We start from the raw sequence: 13,591 nt of genomic DNA, 5'->3' as shown, positions 1-13,591 counted from the left end.
AGAAAAGAAAGCATGATAGTTGTGAAACAAAATTGATTTGCTTACATCTTTTTAAAGAACAAGAAGTAAAACTCATTGGTTCAGAGAGCTAATGAAATAGGAAATAATATTGAGAAACATGCGAAATGTGGCGGAGTCATTAATTTTCTGAGGTAAAAAAAGTGACAGTGGTATATAATGGAAATGTATCACCATCTTTAAAATTTGATATTGAAATTAGATAATCAAGCAATGATTGCCAGTGTGAACTGACATTACAGATTGAGATACCTACAAATGTCATGCCTCGTGCAGGAAGCACACATTCCAGCCATGGAGAACTACTGAAGCCAAGAATTCAGACTTGAATTTAGAGGAACTTTATATGATCTAATTTCCAATGTGTTGAATAAGAGGCGCATATACCATAGAGATGCAGAACGAAAAAGTGGATTATAGAAAATGCTACAGGAGAAGGATTTCACTTTATGCAACAGGTCAATGAGAGGGAATAAACAAGAGAAGCAAAGTATAGATGGAAAAGATGAGGGACACAGAAAGCAGATATAAATCTAAAATGAGCCTTAAGACAGTATAAATTCAATGTCAGAATACAATGGGGTCTAGATTCAGAATGTTTAAAGCATAATGTTAAGATGTAAATGTCATGCAAAGCCAAATTTTCTCTCTTGTGTCACTGGTGTGAGGACAGGGTGAGAATTATTGCTGTTCTATAGGGCTGTGATCCATTTGCCTTAAACTCCTAGCCTCTTTCCATTCTCCGGCTAATAAACAAGAGGATCTGAAGCAAAGATTTCATTTGGAGATAAAAAAAAAGTCACTAAGGGTGAACCTCGAAGTCTTTATAGCCATAGGATATGAACATCAATGTTTTTAAACAAAAAATAAAATAAATAAAATAAGTTTCACTGACTCCAATAAGATATTTGTCCCTGGAAAAATGTATTAGTTCAGGTAATTCAACCCCCATATTGCATTCAATACCAGGAAAGAAAAGATGAAGAGAATTATCTAAAATTTTTTAACTTTTATTTAATGAATATAAATTTTCAAAGTACAGAATATGGATTATAATGGCTTCCCCCCCATAACGTCCCTCCAACCCGCAACCCTCCCCTTATCCACTCCCTCTCCCCTTCCATTCACATCAAGAATTATCTAAAATTAATCTAGCTTTTGCATAAGATTCAAGATTTATCTTCTACTGTATCATCACATGGTATTTCTGATCTGATTAATTATGGATGAAGAGGACAATTTCCTTCACAGGTGTATTTCTTAGACCTTGACACTTCCATAACAAGAGGCAATGGAGATATTCACATTGCCTGAGACTCTTATGGGTTCTCTGACCCAAACTTCATTGGATTCAATTTTGCAATGCAGAAACCTTGAGCCAAAGTGTAATACAGGTATTCAGATGTTGAAAACATATCTTGAAGGAAAGAAAGAACCTTATAGTCTGAATATTATGAAGGCACATTTATAAACTTATAGAACTAGGATGGCTCAAATGGAACTCAGAGAGAGGAGGCATTTTGCATGTGTGGATCATAGCCCGGCCACGTGCAAAATGCATGGTGCTGAAATTAGCTTTTTTGTTGGGAGCATTCTTCCAACTGAGTGTATTTACCTTAACTTCTTTGAACTGTAACTCACAAGGGCAGTAGAATTAATTCACATATATTTCTTGTTCCAGAGCTACTAGGTAAGTGAGTATGTCTAAATTTGAGGTCAGGAAGCATAACATACAGATGTAAAATACATTCTCCCCTAGAGGCTTCCTATCAAGATGATATTCTGGTGCCATCTCTATTGTTATTCTATTATTTCTCAGTTTGTTTATAAATAAGGCAGATAATAGAGATGCTAAGTGTCAATTTCAACCACTAACCTATGTGAATGTAAAAGAAGAATTTTCTCTCAAATATACTCTCAATTAACCACATCAAAATAAACAATTCTTATGACAGCAGTAAGGTCATTGTCCAGCAATCAATCAACACAGGTGCTTCTTATAAGGGACTACTGCTATAGAAAATAACTAATAATTATCAGTGAAACCAATGAAAAATATCGAAGATAATAATAACAGCACTGGGGTACATTTTTGTTTGTTTCAAAGGTTTGTTTATCTATTTGAAAATCACAGTTACAGAGAGAGGGAGAGACACAGAGAGATCTTCCATCTGCTGATTCACTCTCCAGATGGACACAATGGCCAGTGCAGAGCCAGGCCAAATCCAGGAGCCAAGAGCTTCATCTGGGTCTGCCACTTGGGTATTAGGGGCCCAAGTACTTGGGCCATCTCCATTGTTTTGCTCGGGCCATTAGCAAGGAACTGGGTCAGGAGTAGAGTAGCCAGGACACAAACCTGCACCCATATGGGATTCTGGCATCACAGGTGGCAGCGTTACCTACTATGCCACAGCACTGGCCCTTGGGGAGAGTGTGTAGCCTAGCAGTTGAAGTGCAAGTTAAACCTGTATTCTATAATAGAGTATCTTGTTTTAATACCTGGTTTCCAATCCCAGCTTCCTGCTGATGCAGACTTTGGGAGACAGTGGTGATCACTCAAGTACTTGGGTCCCTGCCTCCCATGTGGCATTGGGCATTGTGGGCATTTGGGGAGTGAACCAACAGATAGGGGCTCTCTCTATAAATGTATCTTTCTGATAAATAGATAAGTGTTTTTAAAATATTAAAAAAATTAGGATGCATAGTTTATATAAATACTCATTTATTAAAGAAATATTTATTAAGCATAACCATACTAGGCAGAGGATGTACAATAAACATCCATATAAATACCTATTCTTACAGATTTTAAATTCTAACTAAGCAGAAGCAAAATAAAATAAAATGAAAACACCAGGCGAAGATGCTAATAGTCTATAAGTTTGCACTGAGAAACAGAAACACCATCAAACTAGCTGCAACAAACAGAGTTATGTGTTGAAGAAATGGGGGGCTGGATTTCTATTTGTGTTACTGAGCTTACATAGGATTTCCACTCTGAAACTCTTTGTGATGCATTTAAATTTTTCTCTCTCCAGCATACTCCAGCTTCTTTAGGAATGTGGTAGGCCATAAGCACCCCAGCCTTGGTTCTGAAACCTAGCACCCATACAGGTCATGTCTGTGAATCACGATTCCCAGTTGACACATAGCAATTAGGTTTGGGCCAAAGTTGTGGGTCTACCATGCAACTAATCATCCCGGGCCAGGGCATGAGATGAGGTTAGAATCCCATGACACTAGCATGGATTTAGCCCCTTTGACAGGCTTTGCTAATTGCCTGTGCAGTCTCTTCTCCCTACAACTTTATGATTTCAATTAAACCTTAATTGTATACAGGACAACAATGTCTTCAGTTGAAAATACAGTATTCCTTAGCCTCTCTTGTGGACAAGAATAGCCATTTGGCAAGGGTTTGGCCCAATGAAATATAACTGGGATTTTCCAGATGGGGCTCACTGATAGCTCTTTAAAGGGAAACATGTAGAAGGCACACACCTTTTGTACTTCACGTCAATGGTCTTCCCCAGAACTTAGACACAATGCTACTGGTGGCAAGGCAGCATGGAACAGCAAGCACAATGGCAAAGTTCGTTCTAAAGCCAGAAGAATAAAAGCCCTGAAGGAGACATCTTTAATGTCATGGAAAAGCTACCATAAGAACCCAGGGTTTCTCATCTCTCATAATGTGACAAAAACAAACTTTCCACTTGATAAATTGAGTTTTCAGCCATATGCAGCCAAATGACTTCAGCAGTGCCCCTCTGGGACCAGCTTGTGGCAACAGTTGTGTCAAAGAACTGGATTTTGACTGGTTAAGCAGCCCAAGAAAACTTTAACAACTCATCAAAATATCAAAACACAAAAAGAAAAAAATAGTAAGGTCCAAAATGTAGATATAATTAGCCAGAAATTAGAAGAGAGCACTCCATAGAATACTCCATAGAAGTTTAGGCTAATGTACACAATTGTGGAATAAAAATACTGGCCAGCCTAATGTGGACATCAAAGCCATGGCATAAAAGGAACTATCAGTTAAGCCTAATTAACAAAAGTGAAAATTCAATCTGAACACAGATTGTTGATTACTACAGGCTGGCAGGGGTGGAAGGGAGATAAAAGGGTTTGGATTAAAAAATAGGGGAAGCTGGGTGTGATTCATTAATTGAGACAAATATTCTAACATGAGCTGTTAAGATGGGAGGAGAGGTAGGGGTGTGGGTGAGGAGTCACTTCACAATTTTTGTTTTGTAAATTTAAAACTATTTTGAAGTAAAATGGTAAAAAATAATTTTAAAAAGTGTGTAAATGGAAGGTTGTACAAACAATAATGAAATATCTTAAGTTGAATTGAGGGAGAAATGCTAATAAAACTCGAGCCCAGGACAAAAAAAAAATCCACAAATTTAAAAATAAAATGATGACAAATATTTGTTAATAAACTTTGTATGAACATCAAAACATAATGTGATGGCTACTATTAGTATTAAGAAATCAGAAGTTAACATAAAATAGTATATTAGCTAGTCTATTATTCAATCTAGATTTAATAATGATAAAGGTCAAACATTAGCAAACATTCATGCACCAAACAATGTAGTACCCAAAAGCAGAAGACAAATGTTTTCAGAATAAAATATTCATTATAAAATAACAGAAGAAAGCCTGATTGTTATCATTCTCAGCTTGCCAGGCCTCTGGTACAAAAGCCAGAGGAACCTGTAGAGGAATCTTGTTGGAAAGAAGTGTGATTTGGGTGTATTAGAGGGCCTCACGTGAACTTTGGATCCAGGCCGAATGTTTTGAGCACTGAAGGCTCAAAACCTCTCTGAAATTGAAGAAGAAGAAAGAGTGAGAAAAAGTCAGAAGAAGATGTGGAGGAGGAGGAAGAAGGGTGGATGAAAGCAGAAGACGAGGGAGAGGAGGAGGAGAAAGCAAAGGAGACAAGAATCTGTGTGTGTCCTTTGGTATTGCCCTTATTCGCATTATTTCATTCAGTTCTCACATGTGTCTGTGCAGACAGATGGGCATAGAGAGTTTCCCTAAAATCAAAAAAAAAGCTTTTGTTTTGTTTTTGATTATCATAACTTTTTTCTTTACAATATTTGAAATTAATTGTGGGGCTCTTCTACTTTCAAATCAAAAAGATTAAATTTGTATTTGGGGGAAAACAAAATTTTAAAGTGTGTAACTATGCTTCTTGACTGAAGAGTCAAAATGGAATATGCTTATTAATTGTTTAAAACTTGTCAGACCAACAATCAGTTTACCTTTATAATGGTCAAACAACCGAAGCTGAGTGTCTTGGGAGAAACAATAATGTCTGAGAGTATTCACATTTGTTTCCCGACCTCAGAGTCATGAAGCACAGAGGGAGAAATGGTTTGAAATAAGACATAGTTGTGCTGTATACGCACGAATTATTTGATCCACGTCAAAATACACTGCAAGATAGGACTCATTTCACTTTTATAAAGAGTGATTTGAAATCTTGTAATGCATTATTCTCTTCAAACATTTTGAAACAAAAAAAATTTGCCTTTTGATTGGAATTATGTGTTTCATTATAAAGATGGAACGCGATGTTCTGGCTTACATATTCTCTGCAGAAGGAGGTCCTTTTTTGTACTGAATTTTTAGCATATAGTAAAGATCCAGATTGTAAAAAATTAATTTCAGGCATGACAGACTGGAAGTATATATTGAACAGATCTGGGAACAGAAATGATGCAAATGCCTTTCTCCCAGCTTCTGAAAATTATGTAATGGACCAGAATTTCAGGGTAGACTTCTGTTAGAGCGCAGCATGGACTCTCAATCAGAGGCCAGGACCAAAAATGACTTTTGGAAAACAAAAGTATAAGGCTGTTTCCCACAAATGGTAGTTCCATGGGTATTGACTTTAGAGAATCCGTTATAGCTAAGCACCGAGATACTTCGGTGCATTTTAATTATTAGTGATGGTAATAGAACCAGGATAGAAAACATCTCTCCTGAATGAGCAGGAGCAGTAAAAGAAATTGACTCACGAAAGGAAGAAGAGCAGCGATGCATTAAGAGCTAGAAATAAAAATCAATGAAATTGTTTTTAAGTCTTCTTTATGTTGCTCTTATGTTTAAAGTATTACATACTTTGTTCAGTCTCAATGATTATGGTAACATTCGCATTCCCTATACATTTCTTTAAATATGATTCTGTCTTTCTGTCTTGAAGCAAATAAGAATACCGATAGGCTCATAAAAAATAATTGAAAGATTTGTACTTTCCTATCATTAAATTATTTAAAATATGACAGTTGCAAAGAGTACAACTGATTAGTGCTAGACATGAATTAGTATGAAAATTTTGCCATAATGTTTTTGATGAATGACATATATATCCTCAGAAAAACTAATAGAAATTGGTAATTCTAATAGATGAAGGAATGAGATAGTTTATATTTGTATACATGTAACTAGAATTAGGATAGTAGACTATCAATAGAGCAGATGGATGGACTTTTAGACAGGGTCTGTTAAACCAATCTGCTTACAAGTTGTCTACAAATTCAATTCAATTCATGCAACTCAACAAAGGGTTGTCAAGAGCCTGCTATGTGTAATTTTTTTCTTTAAAAAGAGTTTCTAGAAAGAGAAGAAGTAAAAAAGAAATGCATGCAATTTTTCTTAAATAAGCCTTGACAAATCACATCATTCAAAAGGTACAGACGCAATCCCTGTGGGAATCTGCAGGTATCTGAAATGTCTGCAGCAGTGGCAGCGACTTCCTGGTAGGGCTCATGTTTGGATGGTGCTGTTGCAAAGGGCAAGAATTCAACAAGCAGAGCTATGGAAAGGGCGTAACCCTAGGGTGAAGGCCGGTGTATGTCTACTCTCCTAAAATCGCCTGTAGAAAAACTCGAGTCATTTGCTCACTTTGACTCTTAAGTCGATGTTAAAGGATCTTTGGCAGAGGAAGTAGGGAGGGTGCTTGGCCTCATGGTAAAATGCCCATTTGCCATACCAATTTTCTAGGTTCAAGTCTCAGCTCTACATCTGATTCCAGCTTCTTGTTAGTGTACACCCTTGGAGGCAGGAGCAATGCCTCAAGTGCTTGGGTCCTGGCTACCCACATGAGAGAATTTTATGGAGGCTCTATCTCCTGTTTTCAGCCCAGCTCAGTCTCAGCCACTGCAGGACTTGCAAATTGAACCAGCAAGTGGGAACTCTGATTTTAAGACAGATTTTCAGTGAACACTGAGGGGGTCTTAGTAGCCAGAGCTCATCTATGCACATCTTGTGCAAGATGGATTTTTAGTCCTATCTCCATTACTAATTGATCACCTATTTCTAAAATCTATTCCTGTTTTCAATGTATGTTTGTGTGTGTGTGTAGTATTTCCTACCTGATTTTGTCAAAGGGTAAGTAGATGGTCACACATGAATGCAGACATGCATTGCACCTGCTATTCTCAGAATATCAGCCCTTCAACCCTTCATATGATTACCAAATAATCTACAATTCTCCAAAGCTCATTCTATGAAGCACTTTTATCAACATTTTTATAATGACACTGCCTAAATCTATGCCAAGACAATGTGTAGGTTCAAATTTTGTACCACAAAGATTCTCAATTTTAAATATTAATTATCTGTAAGAAATTGCCTCAGTTGTGTTTTTTATGAAAAACACAATTTTAAAAAATAAAGACAAATTAAAAGCAATGTGAGATAGCAGTGAGAATGTGTGCAGTTTTCTAAATTGTTTCTATAATCTATTTAAACCAGACTATTTTAGTATTTTAACCACAAAAATTGTATCTTTAAAATTTGAAATTAAGCTTAATACCTTAAATTCCTATTATTTCTTCACCTTCAGTATGTTCTCCTGGATAAACATTTTCCTCATTAATTATAGATTTTTTTTATTTCTCCAGTGTCTTCTAAGTAAGAATCCATCTAACATCTTTATTTCAATGTGAACATTTTGATTTATATTTTTTTTAAATGTGATTTTTTACTCCTGTTATTCTCTTTCTGAGTAAATGGAAGTGTGGATGGCCATTTTCTATCTGGTAGTGATCAAAGTTCAAGCTCTCAAATAACTTTCTCTTTCTCTCTGTAGCATGCAGCACTCTCATGTTAGCTCTCTTTTCTAAGAGTTCTCGTATCTTTATCTCTCAGTATCTGCTGATGTGCCCCTCATCAGAGAAGTCTCCCAGAAGAACACACAACAGTCACGATTGCTATAACCCTTTATTATTTTTATATGACAGGCACTGGGCTAACTGCCTTGCCACTGTCACCCCTTTAATATTCTCAGAAATCATAGAAGGAGACTGACTGTTCTGAACTCTATTCACAGATGAGGAAATCGAGGTTTAGCATAATTCAGGTAACACCCTGAGTGAGAGTCCAAAGATGGGTATGAGATTAATGTGTTGCCTATCTTGTTCTGTCCCATGGAGGTATATGCAAATGTTCATGTGTGGACAGCACATATACATGTATGAATGTTGTGCAAATATATGTGTGCACAGATATGGATGGATGGAGTGAGTGTGTACATATTCCTTTGATTTTTGTCTGAGATCACAGTTAGTCTTTTTATATCTGCCTGCAGATTAGATGATAACATGGTTAAAAGCAATGGTAGTTGTATTTATGATCCTTGCAGAGTCTATACAGATTCCACATTTGTTTCATTATCTAACACGGTAACCAGCATGTAGTAGTTATAGTGGTTACTCAATTAGTATTGATTGACTAGCAAACATCCCTGTACGTTTACCTGGAGAACTCTCTGGCATGCTTTATGTTCTTACATCTTCATTCATTAATACCCACACAGCTCTTTATACCAGGAATAATACTTTGCATTCATTTTGTTTTCCCATATTTAAGCACGCTTTAAGGAAATTCTTACAATAGTAAGAATAATATGTTCTGATCATGTCAGATTTTATTTTGCATAGCAAAAATGATTATGGATTAACAATTTTACCACAAATGACCTTTAAAAAAAAGTAAGAAAGAAATTTCTTCAGGGAACTTCTTTTTCAGTTGATACTAATTAGATTTTTTAAAACCAAGTTTAAAGCTCACACAGTTCTGGCTTGAGCAGTGCCAAGTGATAATCCAACGTGACATACATTTCCTATAGCAATAACATTTTGGCAGATAAACTCCCCAATGAGAAACAACCATTTCTATGCTTAGATGAATTTTTGTGATAGTACGCAAATGGGGGGAAAAAAGAAAAAGTAACAGAATTAAAAAAAAAAAAAAAGATACTCCACAGAATCTGTTTTCCCTGTCTAAGTCCATAGAGGGTAACACAACCAGTATCTGATAAACAATACATCACAGATTCCTCATTGTCTTTGGAACATTGATGGAATAACTGGTTATTATTTACCCCAAAATTCATTCCTAGAAATCCTGTATCCCTTCCCTTCATTATGCAATGCTATCTTGGACCTGGGAGTCTAGAAATGTGGAAATTATAACACTTTGACACACCATGTAAATGAGGTAGCACTGTAACATGCTATTTAAATAAAGTTTGGAACAAACATTCAGTGGGGAAGTTTGGAAAACTTATAACGAGATTACCTCATAACTTTTTTTATGAGCGTATTCTTGTATTCCCCCCCAGCCATCTTTTAATTCCAACAAGAAGACAGAGTGTGCCAATTTAACTCTGCAGCAGCAAAGCCGCGCCTTGTGGGACTGTGGCAATTAGTCAGGAGGGCAGCTCGGCCTTTGAGTCCCGCCGTCTCTTCTCCGACGTGTGGATCTTTGTCCCTCTCGTGCAAATACCTGAAGTGGAGATCCTCAGTCTCCAACAACAAGGCAGTTCTCACTCGCAGTTCTGAAGTGGAAGCTAGGATGTAGGGGAATGCGTTTCCATACTCCTCGTCTATGCACTCACTTTCCACATGTTATCTTGAAGATTTGTTGTAAAACTTGGGCAACTGGATGCTTGTGGAAAACTGTAGGAGACACACAATTCAAAACCTTCTTTGGAAAATGTAGTAAGTTTATTTTTAAGGCTACACAATTGTAGCAGCACAAATGACTGGCTGAAGTGAGGGATCGATCACCTGTGGGTATGAAAAATTAAGGCATGAAGAAATGAAAATCGCCTATGCTCGGAACTTGAGCCCATTACCATTAGGATGGTGCTGTTTCCAAGGCCATTTATTTGCTAATGAGTTACAGAGCAAAAAAAAAAAGTAGTGATATAGAGATATAAGTCACAAACATAATTAAAAATTTAGATTTCCTTATTATAACTCTCTGCCAGACAGGCTAAATACCACTGAAAATATTTATTTATTAAAATTAAAATGCATATTCATTTTTCTATAATCCATGAGCTGCTGACAAGAGGTGGCATAGAGACCCTCCCCGGTGTCTGTCTCTTGTCCAATTGGCGGCAGCCTGAGCTCTACATTTTTACACTGTCTATATTTTTTTAATTCCAATCACATCCCCAATCCCTTCTTTTTCAGTTTTTCCCTTTTACTCCTTCTTCCAAATTTCTCATTGTAAATAAGAAACCTGTTTCTGTTAAAAAAAAAAAAAAAAAGGAAAAGGAAAGGAAAGCTAAATCTAATGGCACAAATGAAATTCCAAATGAAAGAGCAGAGAGAGCCCGAAATGATCCGCAAAAGAATCTGGCCAGGGGGGCCCAGACAGTCCCTCCCTGCTAGGCAGTCCGTTCCTCTTCTCAGGGACTATTTCAGTCGCTGTGTGTTCTCTAAATAGCCTTCCCAAGAATTTCCCAAGGAGATTTCTTCCCAGGGTACTTGGGAAAGGTTCCTTCCATTAGGGTGAGCTTTGGGGAAGGAGTGGATGGAAGGGACCATTAGGTCAGCATCCTAAAGATAGCCTGCCATACACTTCACTCCTGACAGGGGAAAAAACACAAAACTTCATAATGGGACAGTGGACAGGGTTCTGCAAAACGGGGTGGGGGCTTCAGATCCACGTTGGCCTGCCCAAAGCAAGGGGTGCTGGTATTTACGTGGAATACGGAAACCTCTATCTTACAGGCAGTCTACTTTCTAATAGTTTCATTCCGGAAATGATTTCCCAAAACAGTGCCCTGTCTCTTTTGAGACTGACCTTTCTTATTTACGTAACTAGAAGAGGAACAGGCAAATTTTCATTTCATAGCTGTAAGGCATTGTCAGCGGAGAAAGCTGCCTGTCACTTTTCTCTGCCCAAGTACTGAAAATTGATGAGTCGTTTGGGAGGAAAGCAATAGAACCTAAGTCGAGTCTCCATTTGTGCTTTTTGTCAGTTTCCAGCAAAGCTGGCAGAGAAAAAACTGAAGGGCACTGGTGTAAAATCAGAGCAGATAGGGCACGTACTGTCACTTTCTTAGCAAAGTTTGGGAAACCATTCTAAGTTCTTATGTTTATCATGTACTTACCAATACAAAGTTAATTGTGCCTGGCTGCTTGCTTTTTTGAAATGCACTGGAAGCTTCACTCACATATCAGTGAAACAGTTTCACACGGTAATATCGGCTAAACCCAGGTTTTAGTGACTGACTCTTTAGTTTTTATTTTGCTTTTATTATATCTCTGGTCAAAGAGATAGTATTAGATGCACCAATTTTCTGTTGTTTTGTTTGTGTGCATATGTTCAAATTTTCTGAACACTTCTATATTAGGTAATTGCTATTGTCAAATGTGGAAATAGATTCTTTGTAGCTCTGTCTGCTGCTTTCTAAATGTACATAAACATAACCACTGCACACTGAACACATTTTCCGATGAGAGATGTTTAAATTACAACTTAGTCTCTTAAGCCAACAAATGGTCAAATTTTTGTTTCTTGTGAGAGGAAAAAAAACTGTCTCTTTCTCCACAAACATCCACAACAAAGTGCTGGTTCATTTTTAGTTATCTTCTGAGTAGTTTAAGGACAATTAACAGAAATCGGTTCCTCATTTTTGACCCATTGATTAGATGTTACAGATTTATTGGAAGGACTTACAGATTCTGTAATAATTTTGTCTGATTCAGTCTTTGAGGTGACAAGTTCTGAAAACATTTTATTTTCTTTATCTCTTTACTGTATATACTAGGAAGACATTTATTATAACCGACATCTATTCGGTTACATTCCTTTTTATTTTTCATGAAAATATCGCACCAGGCTGAACGGATTCCAGCACCACCCCATGAAGATGAGAGGAGTCTGCCACTAAAGGTACATGCAATGCACCCTTACCCTTAACAGCTTCAGAAGAAAAAAAAAAAGTTCTCCTAATAGTGCTTGAATTTTGACAATAGAGTAGATCTGATTTTTTCTTTTGAAAATTTTAATTCATGAAATCATTATCATTTACAGTCTTCACTGTAAGTTAATATTGTCAAAAGGATTAAATAAAATATAAGACCTTTAAATGTATTATGTAACTTCCACCTTAAGATAATCAGATGATAGCATAGATTTTAATAGCTGCTATCAGTTTGTAGTTTCAGCAGTTCATTCTAAGAAAGGATTAGATATTATAAATCAGAAAATATTAATGACTACTATAATGGTGTTTTGCTGCTAAACCAAATTTGTGAATGGAAATCTTGTAAGTTTAGTATTAATTCTACACACTGAAAGTTAATGCAACTAGCTGATTTTCAAATAAATTTATTCAGTTGAAATTCAATTTAACAACAATTGACTAACTGGGAAAAAATTACCAAAAATTTGACAAATGAAGAGTTAAAACCTTTTGACATGAAGAACTCAGAGGCATATGAAAAATACTAACACTCTAGGAAAACAAATAGAAGGTAATTTGAAATAAAAGCAAGAATCACACATATTATTGGCAAATGCATGTGTGTTGTGTGTGAGCATGCAACAAATATGAATAACAAGAATATGCAAAGTAGAAGAACTCTTTGGGAGAGAAGACTTTTAAATATATCTCCTACATTCTGTTTCAAAAATAAATGTCAATAAATCAAGCTAATATTGTAATAACTAACATTTGTAAAAGTTTACATGCTGCTTCAGGACTGATCCTTTTCTATACCTTTATTATCATCTTTATTTTAAAATAATTTCTACGTTGAAAATAATTATAGAATTCATAAGAGAAACACTAAAGATGGTCAATAATATAAAATAAGCATTATTGAGTTTATTGACATTATAAACAATCAAAAATGCATTAAATTGATAATTAACAATGGCAAAAAAGCTGTCAGATTTTTAAGTATAAGATGCTCAACACTTACATGGGTAGGATGACAGAGTCATATTCATACAATATTGTGGGAGTGTAAATTGGTATAACCTTTCAGAAAATCCATTTGGCAGTAGGTATAAAGAGCAGGAAAATGTTCAATTCATTTTGATCCAGTAATTCCATTTCTGGGAATTGAGCTTAAAAACAAAAGACAAATGTGAAAAAATATGTAGGCACGAGTATGTTGACCATTTATTCATTTACCTATTGAATGCCTAAATACAGGTCTTACTATGTGCCTGATATCATATTAGCCACAGAGTCTAAAACAGGCATTTAGACTGACAAATTTCTCGAAAAATTAGGCTGTGGAATTGATCT

At 36.2% G+C, this 13,591-nt stretch overlaps 1 long non-coding RNA gene across 2 annotated transcripts in view; it reads right to left on the bottom strand.

Annotated features, from left to right (window-relative positions):
• Window positions 1-12,685: 12,685 nt before the first annotated feature.
• The window catches only part of LOC149122239 (uncharacterized), a 43,487-nt gene continuing 42,581 nt past the window's right edge, over window positions 12,686-13,591 (bottom strand). For both annotated transcript variants that reach the window (XR_016220483.1, XR_016220482.1), the window contains one exon: window positions 12,686-13,407. This is a non-coding gene — a long non-coding RNA (uncharacterized LOC149122239). The remainder of the gene's footprint in view (window positions 13,408-13,591) is intronic.

This window comes from Oryctolagus cuniculus, chromosome 14 (genome assembly GCF_051225735.1).
Source record: "Oryctolagus cuniculus isolate XC-2025 breed Fujian yellow rabbit chromosome 14, ASM5122573v1, whole genome shotgun sequence".
NCBI lineage: Eukaryota > Metazoa > Chordata > Mammalia > Lagomorpha > Leporidae > Oryctolagus > Oryctolagus cuniculus.
This window is presented reverse-complemented; position numbering and strand designations above follow the sequence as displayed.